Genomic DNA, 9,832 nt, shown 5'->3' with positions numbered 1-9,832 from the left:
TGTATAGTAGGGATTAGTTTCCCTGACAGCGGTCCTTAGGACCAAAGGGTAAGTCAGTACACGAATATGCTTGATTGTATGCTTATATCTATTGTTGTACGGTAGTAGTAAGGGGTGAAATAGTCCCCAGTTACCGGATGAATGATACCGATGATATTTACCGGTTGAAAGATACCGATGATGGTTACCAGTTGAAAGATACCAATGAAGGTTACCGGTTGAAAGATACTGATGAAGGTTACCGGTTGAAAGATGCCGATGATATTGTATGGTATGTGGTATGATGGGGGAACTCGCTAAGCTTTCTGTTTACAGTTTTGGTTTTGGTTTCAGGTACCTCTTCATCGAAGGGGAAGGATTCGAGGGTGTAGCAGCACATCACACACACACACACATGGTTTCCGCATTGAGTTTCTGGGATTGTACTCTGATTTTCATTACTTTTGATGTCATAGTTTGGGACACAATGTTATGATTTTGAAATGTGCTTTTATTTGACCATATTTTGGTAAAATGTTTATTAAATTATTAATTCAAAAATGAAATTTTTGGGCTTGAATTATAGGATGTTACAAGTTGGTATCAGAGCCCTGGTTTGAGGGATTCCGACACACCCTTGAGGGTGTCTGGACTCAAACCGAGGGACTAAAATATTTTTACAAGAAAAATGGTTTTCTAAAATCTAAATGGAAGGATGTTAAGAAAGACGAAGTGTGTGATGTATGCGACCGGCCGGGGTCAAGTAAGTTTTCCCCAAGATACCTCTACCTGCTATATGGTTTTGATTTAGAAAACTACATGCTAGAATAGGACTAAGGGTCTAGGAGGATGCCTTGTGTGCCTGATATATGATTCTGAGAATTGCATGCTAGTTAGGGCTAAGGGTCTAGGGAGGATGCCTTATATGCATGTTGTATGAGTTGTATGCAAGGACTATTTAGTCAGCAATAGGATGGCATGTGTAGGATATGCCTGATTTTGATTACCCAATGCACAAATGTTGTTTGTTTTGTGATATGGGGGTTCTGTCCATCTTCAACTAGCTAAGGAACGGATATGTAACAGAATCTGCAAGCTAGTTAGGGGAGGTGGTGGGGACTCCTAATGCAGCTGATGGTGGAGGGTAGGTCGGAGAGTGCCCTATGGAAGCCTAGGATGAGGTCAGTGGAAAGGATATCGGTAAAAGGTACTGGGCGAAGTCGAAGCAATCCTTAAGGAAAGTACGGGTAGATGTGGAAAGTAGTATGGGCCCATACTACTGAAAGCAGAGGACCTGTGCTCGAATCAAGGAGGGCCTAGATGGAATCTGGAAACTTGGAAAGTGTGTGAGACCTCTAAAAGGTATACGTGACCCTGACAATCGTATGTTTATTTATAGAATGGTGGTCACGCAACATGGAGCAGGAGGTTCAGGATCTGGGTCAGGATCGGGCTCGGGTGTAGGATCCGAGCATGTAGATGATGGGTTACGCGAGTTCAACGCGTCCGAGATCACGAGGGGTATCCTTGATGCGATACTAGTTATCTTTGGGTTGATTAAGGAAGGGATCATTGAGCTGACGTAGGATCGCCTCATGGCGTTCAGGAGTGACATGGTAACCAGCCAGTTAGGGCCACGTACACTATCCTTTAAGGAATTCAGAGGAAGTGGTGCACCAGATTTCCATTGGGTGAAGGACCCCATTGCTGATAGGAGATGGATCGTAGACATCGAGTATGCGCAGCTGATGAGCTTCTGCCCGGAAAGGTCGAAGGTCTGTTTCACTGTAGGGTCTTTGAGAGATAGGGCCAGAGGTTGGTGGGAGTCGGTTGGTGACTCTCTGGGAGCCTCAGCTATTGAGTCTATAACCTGGTCAGACTTTGAGACCAAATTTAGGGTGGAGTTTGCGCCAGCTGTGGAGCTTCAGCAACTGGCCAGGGAGTTTTTGGATATGATGCAGACTAAGGAGACTGTGGCGGAGATCACCACCAACTTCCGGGAGAGGGGATTTTTGGTGCCCCAGTATGCAGGTGATGAAGACATGAAGAGGACCCGCTACCATAACATGCTACGAGTTGACATCTGGGAGCATATCGGTTTCTCAGCATGCCCTACCCTGGATTCCATGATTTCCAGGGATATGGAAAGGGAGATTGATCTGGAGTACATCTGGAAGAGGAAGGCAGCGGAGTGGCTGACGATGGAGGCTTCGGGGAAGAAGCCCAAGGGATCCGATGGTAGGCCAAAAGGCCAGTTAGGGCGGGACCATTGTGGGAAATGCGGTCGGTCACACGAGGGAGCTTGTCGCACTGGTTCGGGTTCAGGCTGCTATAAGTGTGGCAAGGTTGAACATTTTTGCAGAGATTGTATTACCCCTACTCCCGCGATTCAGATATCTGACCTGATTTGCTTTCATTGCAATCAAAAGGGCCATAAAAAGGCCAATTGCCTTAGATTGACAACAGCAGCAGCGACGCCGACTCCAGCGACAGCACGGGTTGTGGATGACCGGAAGGCCAAGTTGGAGGCTCCAGGGGTTTGGAGCCGAGCATTTCAACTGACAGCCTAGGAGGCACGCGCTACACCCGATGTGGTGACGGGTATGATTTCTTATTTTATGTTTTTATGTTATGTCGCTGTGATTTTGATATATTATGTGCCTTGCTTAGGATCATTCCATGTGAATGGTATCCCAATTTAGGTGTTGTTTGATTCGGGTGCCACTCGATCATTTGTCTCTCTTGTGCTTAGCAAGAAGTTTCTAGAGTCTTCAGGCATGTTGGATTGCCCTCTAGAGGTCGAGATTGCAGACGACCGGTCGGTACGAGCATCAGAGGTCTACCGGGATTGTGTTTTGAGGCTGTTCGAGGAATGTTACCTGGTGGGCTTGGTTCCCATACCTTTGCGGAGTAACAAGGTCATTATTGGAATGGACTGGCTGAGCCCCAATGGGGCAGTGATCGATTCCGCGCAGTAGTTAGTGCGGATTAGGACCCCTAGTGGGGGAGAGTTGGTGGTTCAGGGCGAAAGGCCACAACAAGGACCAGCTTTATGTTCAGTAGCGAGGGCTAGGCGCTACCTTCAGCAGGGTTTTGCAGGTTATATCGCCTATATTATGGATACCTGTGAGGGGGTAGGGTGACGGTGGGCGATGTGCCCGTAGTACGGGAGTTTGATGATGTATTCACCGAGGAGTTTCCCGGGGTACCTCCAAAGAGGCAGGTGGAATTCAGAATCGACCTGGTCCCTGGTGCGGCTCGAATAGCCAAGGCACCATATCGGTTGGATCCTCCTGAGATGCAGGAGTTGTCTACACAGCTGCAGGAGCTGTTATACAAGGGATTCATTAGATCGAGTAGTTCTCCATGGGGATCCCCGATTTTGTTTGTGAATAAGAAGGATGGGTCACATCGGATGTGTAAATATTATTGGGAGCTGAATAAGGTAACGGTGAAGAACCGTTACCCACTCCCGAGGATTGATGACCTCATTGACCAGCTACATGGAGCATCTTGGTTATCCAAGATTGATCTACGCTCAGGATATCATCATATGAGGTTTAGAGAGGAAGATGTATAGAAGAAGGCGTTCCGGACGCGCTATGGCCACTACAAGTTCATGGTGATGCCTTTCGGGCTCACCAATCCTCCAGTCATATTCATGGATCTCATCAACCGCGTGTGTAGAACGATGTTGGATCTGTCCATGATAGTTTTCATCGATGACATCTTGGTCTATTCCAAGACGTAGGAGGAGCATGAGGAGCATCTACGAGAGGTTCTGGAGACCTTGAGAATGGAGAATTTTTATGTTAAGTTGTCCAAGTGTGAGTTATGGTTGCGCGAGGTGCAATTTCTTGGACACCTTGTCAACCAAAATGGGATTTCGGTAAAACCGGCCAAGTTGGAGGCCGTGATGAGATGGGAAGTTCCGAGGTCTCCATCTGAGATTCGGAGTTTCCTTGGATTAGTCGGCTACTACCGGAGATTCATCTAGGATTTCTCCAAGAAAGTCGTACCCCTGACCAGGCTAACCAGGAAGGTTGTGGTCTTTCGTTGGGGGCCTGAGCAGCAGGCTACATTCGAGACATTGAGGTAGAGATTGTGCGAGGCGCCAATCTTAGCCCTACCAGAGGGCATGGAGGATTTCGTCGTGTACTGTGATGCATCCATCTTGGTTTTGGGCGCAATATTGATGCTGAGAGGGCATGTCATTACTTACGCTTCAAGGCAACTGAAGCCTCACGAGGAGAACTACCCAATGCATGATTTGGAGCTGAGGGCTGTTGTGTTCGCCCTCAAGTTTTGGCGTCATTACCTCTATGGGGTTCGTTGTACGATTTACACGGACCACAAGAGCCTGAGGTATCTCATGGACCAGCCAAATTTGAATATGAGGCAGCGTCGGTGGCTTCATGTGGTAAAGGATTATGACGGTGAGATCCTCTACCACCCGAGAAGGGCCAATGTGGTGGCCGACGTGCTTAGCTGCAAGGCAGCTGCGATCAGGGATATCTGTCTGAGGATGACAGTGGTGACTCCGCTTTTGGAGTGGATTCTGGAGGCCCAACAGGAGGCCATGAAGGAGGAACATCGGAAGAGCGAGCGGATTTTGGGACAGGTTTCGTTCTTTAACTATGATAGTTGGGGATTATTGACACTACACCGTAGGGTGTGGGTGCCGTACCACAGGGGTGTGAGCCAGTTTCTATTGGAGGAGGCACACAAATCTTGATTTTCCATTCATCTCGGGGCGACGAAGATGTATAGGGATCTTCGCCTGGACTATTGGTGGCCCTGCATGAAACGGGATGTAGCATGGTACGTGGAGCGGTGCTTGACCTACAGGAACGTCAAGGCCGAGCACTAGAGGCCACACAACAAGATGGAGCTATTGGACATTCTGTTGTGGAAATAGGAGGACATTCGATGGATTTTATCACAAAGCATCCCAGGACCGCACGAGGGATGTATTCGATTTGGGTCATCGTCGATCGATTGACCAAGAGCGCTTATTTTATTTTGATTCTGGAGAGCATCTCGGTCAAGAAGTTGGCCGAGATCTATATAAGGGAGGTGGTGGCGTGGTACGGGGTGCCAGTGTCGGTGATTTCAGACAGAGATGTGCGGTTCACTTCCAAGTTTTAGAAGAAGTTTCACGATGAGTTGGGTACTCGTCTGCATTTTAGCCCCATCTTTCACCCTCAGATGGATGGTCAGAGCAAGCGGACCATCCAAACTCTAGAAAGTATGTTGCGACCATGCTTGGTAGACTTCAAAGGGATTTGGGATACCTACCTCCCTTTGGCAAAGTTCTCTTATAACAATATTTACCACACGAGTATCGATCATCCTCCCTTCGAGATGTTGTACGGAAGGAAGTGTAGAACCCCGATATGTTGGGGCGAGGTTGGCCAGAGGGTAATGGGGAGCACCGAAGTAGTGCTCAAGATGATAGAGAGGAGCCAGCATGTCCGGAGCACGCTTCAGAGTACTCAGAGTCGGCAAAAAAGTTATGTCGATAAGCGCTGATCACACCTGGAATTCCAGGTCAAGTATAAGATCCGAATTCCCAGGTATATTATCTTATTCATTTATTTTGGAGTTTGTGGAGGGACTTGGCGAGTTGGTGCTTAGACTCGCCGAGTAGGGTCGTGGATTCTCATCCGGGTTCGTGACTGGACTCGGCGAGTGCACGCTGTTTAATGAAACCCTAATTTCCTGGGTTTGGGACCTATTTAAAGGCCCTTAGGGCCGTCATTTGCGGCTACCAAACCACATAGAGAAACCCTAAAAGAGCTAGAGCGATTGTGAGAGGAAAGGAGCCATTTCTTGATCTTTGTGGTTGATTCTTGCAAAAAGGAGATGTTTCCAGCTTAGAGGAGACCAAGGAGGTGACACATCTGTGGATTTCGAGCAAAAGACTTCATCTTTGAGGTACTATATCGCCCCTTTATCCGTTTTGTTGAAGGAATCCATAGATATAGAGTTTTCATGACCTTTAATGGAAGAAATTCTGAGAATATGGCCCTTATTCGCTTTGAGACTTCGGATCTGGACCCATAGTGGTCTAAAGAGCTTTTTCCAGCTTGCTTTATGTTAATCTATGGAGGTAATGAGCTTAGGGTGTTGTTTTTGGGGCTAAATCACCAAGTGAAACCTCCTAGACGTCCCATGAGTGTCAAGATTCGAGCTTTACGTTTTTATCAGGCTTGGGAAGGTCAGATCTATGGATCAAAGTAACAGATCTGACCTCAGGAGGTCAATTGAGTTTGTGCATGGCATGAACTTGCCGAGTCCAAGGGAAGACTCGGCGAGTAGGGTTAGTGTTTCCCGTAAATCACTCAGTGAGTAGACTTGCTGAGTTGGGGGAATAACTCAGTGCGTCAGAGAGGGATTAGAGGACTGGAGTTCAAGGTCGAACTCGCCGAGTAAATCTTGAGACTCGGCGAGTTGATCCGATGTGGCCCAGCGATTGATGCCATGTGTAACTTTTCGAGCAAGGGGAAAGACTCAATGTGCCAAGCAAGACTAGAGAGATAGTGGACACGTGTAGACTGGCCAAGTCGCCCAAGTGCACTCTACGAGTCGGGTCAAAGTTTAACCGTTGACTTTTGTTGACTTTTGATTTTTGGTCAACAATGGGGCCGTTGAGCCAAGAGAGGGGTAAAATGGTCGTTTACCCTTCTTAGGATGCCAACAGAGAGTTGAGTCTAGTCTCGAGAGTTATATTAATGAGAGTATTTACCATATGTGTTCAGGCGGAGGCTAGACCATATTTCTACCGAGTCAGAGATTTACCGAGATATCCGAGGTGAGTCTTCTCACTATACTTTACCTTGAGTGGTAATTACAATTATGTGACAGAGTTATTGTATGCTATTTATGTGATGTGTTGCACTACATTATTTATATGTGATTTATGCAATGTGTATATCAGAGTTAGAACCGGAAGGTTCACAGAGCTAGGACCAGAGGGTCCACAGAGTTAAGGCCCAAGGGCCCACAAAGTTATAGCCTCGAGTGGCTAGTATGTATTACGTGTGGTATTTTAGGGAACTCACTAAGCTTCGTGCTTACAGTGTTTTGTGCTCTGTGTTTCAGGTTTTCTCAGGATCACGGGATGGCACCGGCTCGATTGTACACACTAGAGAAAGAATTATGTTTTAGAGGATCCTAGATTACTACTTATATGATTATGGAGTTATGTTGTTTTGTAATTTAAACAAAAAGGAGATTTTTATGAAAAGTTTTAAAGAGATAAACTATTTTAAATGAAAATTTAGTTTTGAAAATTTCGGTGTTACAAGTTGGTATCAGAGCCTTGGTTTGAGGGATTCGGATGCACCTTCGGGTAATCTGGACTCAAACTGAGGATGTAAGGAGAGTTTTCAAAGAAATGATTTTCTAAAAGTGAATAAGAGTTCAAAGAGAAAGCAAGAAAGAGCAGTGTGTACAATCAGCCAGAGCCCGAACGGTGATTTCCCAAAATAGCCTTACTTTTGTATTATGAGATATTTATGATACATTTTATAAGATATTATGCACGCTAGACTTAGGCTAGGTATTTCATATCTTAGGACTAGAGTGGCCTGATTTGTGATGCCTTAGCCTAGGAGATTGCTGTTATATGTGATGTGCTTTTGAGAACATGATGAGTGAGAGTATTCAACTGGAATCCTTTTAAGGGATTTGAGTAGAAGGGTAATCTAGGAGAGATATCTAGATGAGTGTTGTGGTGCTCATCAAAAGAATAGTTAGAACCCGCGAGGGGTAGAGTGCAGATTTTGGTGGTACTTTTGAGAATGAGCAGAGCAAGTAGAGTTATCACCCAGAGCGAGTTTTATGTATTCTTCGATGCCCGAATGTTGCTTGCCTCGTGCTTTGTATAACTCTCGATGATGGGAGTCAGCTACCAAGTGAATATAACGATATTCAAGAGGTAGATGGATGGCATCATTAGGAGCTCTTCAGCAGCTGATGGCGGAGAAGTGGGAGGACCAAGGAAGAGCCAAGGGAGTAACCTTAGCCAGATGAGTACGCTGGTGGAGTAGAGCATTTCACTGAGGAGCGAGCACACGTGGCGGAATTAGTGAACGAGAAAGTTAAGCAGCTACTTACAAGCTCTGGGATGGTTTGTGTGGAAAGTGTGGGTAGATGTGGCAGGTAGTATGGGCCCATACTACCGAAAGCAGAGGACCCATACTCGATGCAGGGAGTATTCTGAATGTTCTAAGGAGCAGATTGAGGAGTGATGTTATGGTTCGAGTGCCATGCATCGGAGCAAATTGAGGAAGTGATGTTATGGTTCGAGTACCATGAATCGGAGCAGATTGAGGAAATGATGTTATGGTTCCTGTACCATACATCTGAGCAAATTGAGGAGTGATGTTATGGTTTGTATACCATGCATCGGAGCAGATTGAGGAAGTGATGGTATGGTTCGGGTACCATGCATCGGAGCAGATTGAGGAAGTGATGTTATGGTTCGAGTACCATACATCGGAGCAGATTAAGGAGTGATGTTATGGTTCGTATACCATGCATTAGAGCAGATTGAGGAAGTGATGTTATGGTTCAAGCACCATGCATCGGAGCAGATTGAGGAGTGATGTTATGGTTCGAGTACCATGCATCAGAGCAAATTGAGGAGTGATGTTATGGTTCGAGTACCATGTATTGTAGCAGAATGGGAAGAGATATCAGGGGCTGAGTACCATGGTTCTTAGCAAATGATGTTTGTGATTTTCTGGTTGTCCGATCAGGATTGATTGGTGGAGTTTGGGCGCAATGGGGTTTTAGGCCTGAGGGCCACGATTGAGTCTGAAGAGGCATCCCTTGAGAGGGAGGTCGAGAGCATTTCAAAGTATTATTGGTAAGATGTCAGATGTAGCCGCAAGACTCAGGGATTAGTAGAGAAGGCATTTATGGGGGATTGCGGCCTGACTGAGCGATCAATCGATGGAGGAAATGTCACCTTATGTGACCTGATGGGTGCTATTTATGTTTCCTGTCGAAAATAGGAGAAACGTGAGATTTCAATTCTGGGTTTAGGAGTAAACCTTACGGGTTGAAATTGATGGCGATCTTCCACCAGAATATCAGGCAACATGTCTGCCGCAAGGAAATGATCTATCATGAGCAGGCAGTCAGTGGGGACTGAGATAGTCAAGGACCACACTACACCCTAATTGAGTATAGTAGGGCATATGATAGCGGTATCAGCGGGTAATCCAGTCGAATATATCAACGCAACAGCTCTTCTATCTATGATGGGTATTGAGTGTGGTAGTGGAGTCCCTATTCTCATGATGGTTCACGTGTTGGATCGGGGGTTGAGAAGTCGAGGATGAAGAGTATGATGATTTATTGTTTCATTCTAAGAGTCAGTGATATTAATGGACAGTTGGGATGTTCAGTATTCGGATGGTATGAGGTCTCGAATGGCTAGGGGCAGTCGTGATGAGAAGTTCCTGAGGACTTCTTCGGAGATTTATGGTATTTGAAGTTTCTTGATCTCTGTGTGGGGAGATCATTGCGTGTTGTGTGGCACCTTCCAAGCATAGGTGCGATGTTTCTAGGGGAAACCGTTTGTGGGGTAGAGTGTTTATATGTCAATTGGTGATGGTTCGAACCCTAAGTGGGGGAGCACCGGGTATTTCATTGAGGGAACCAGAGATTTGTGCAAGAGCGGCTAAGGGTTGGATACAAAGACCTGCGGCTCGAATTCATGATACCAGGGTCATTGGTGATCAAGGAAAGGTACAGAGCGAGATAATGCATGTGGTATGTGTCTGAGAAAGGATGGGTGTCTCCACGGAAGGTGGCCAATGGTCAGGAATCTGGTGGTGGT

This window comes from Lactuca saligna, chromosome 4, assembly GCF_052625555.1.
Source record: "Lactuca saligna cultivar CGN05327 chromosome 4, ASM5262555v1, whole genome shotgun sequence".
Lineage (NCBI taxonomy): Eukaryota > Viridiplantae > Streptophyta > Magnoliopsida > Asterales > Asteraceae > Lactuca > Lactuca saligna.
This window is presented reverse-complemented; position numbering follows the sequence as displayed.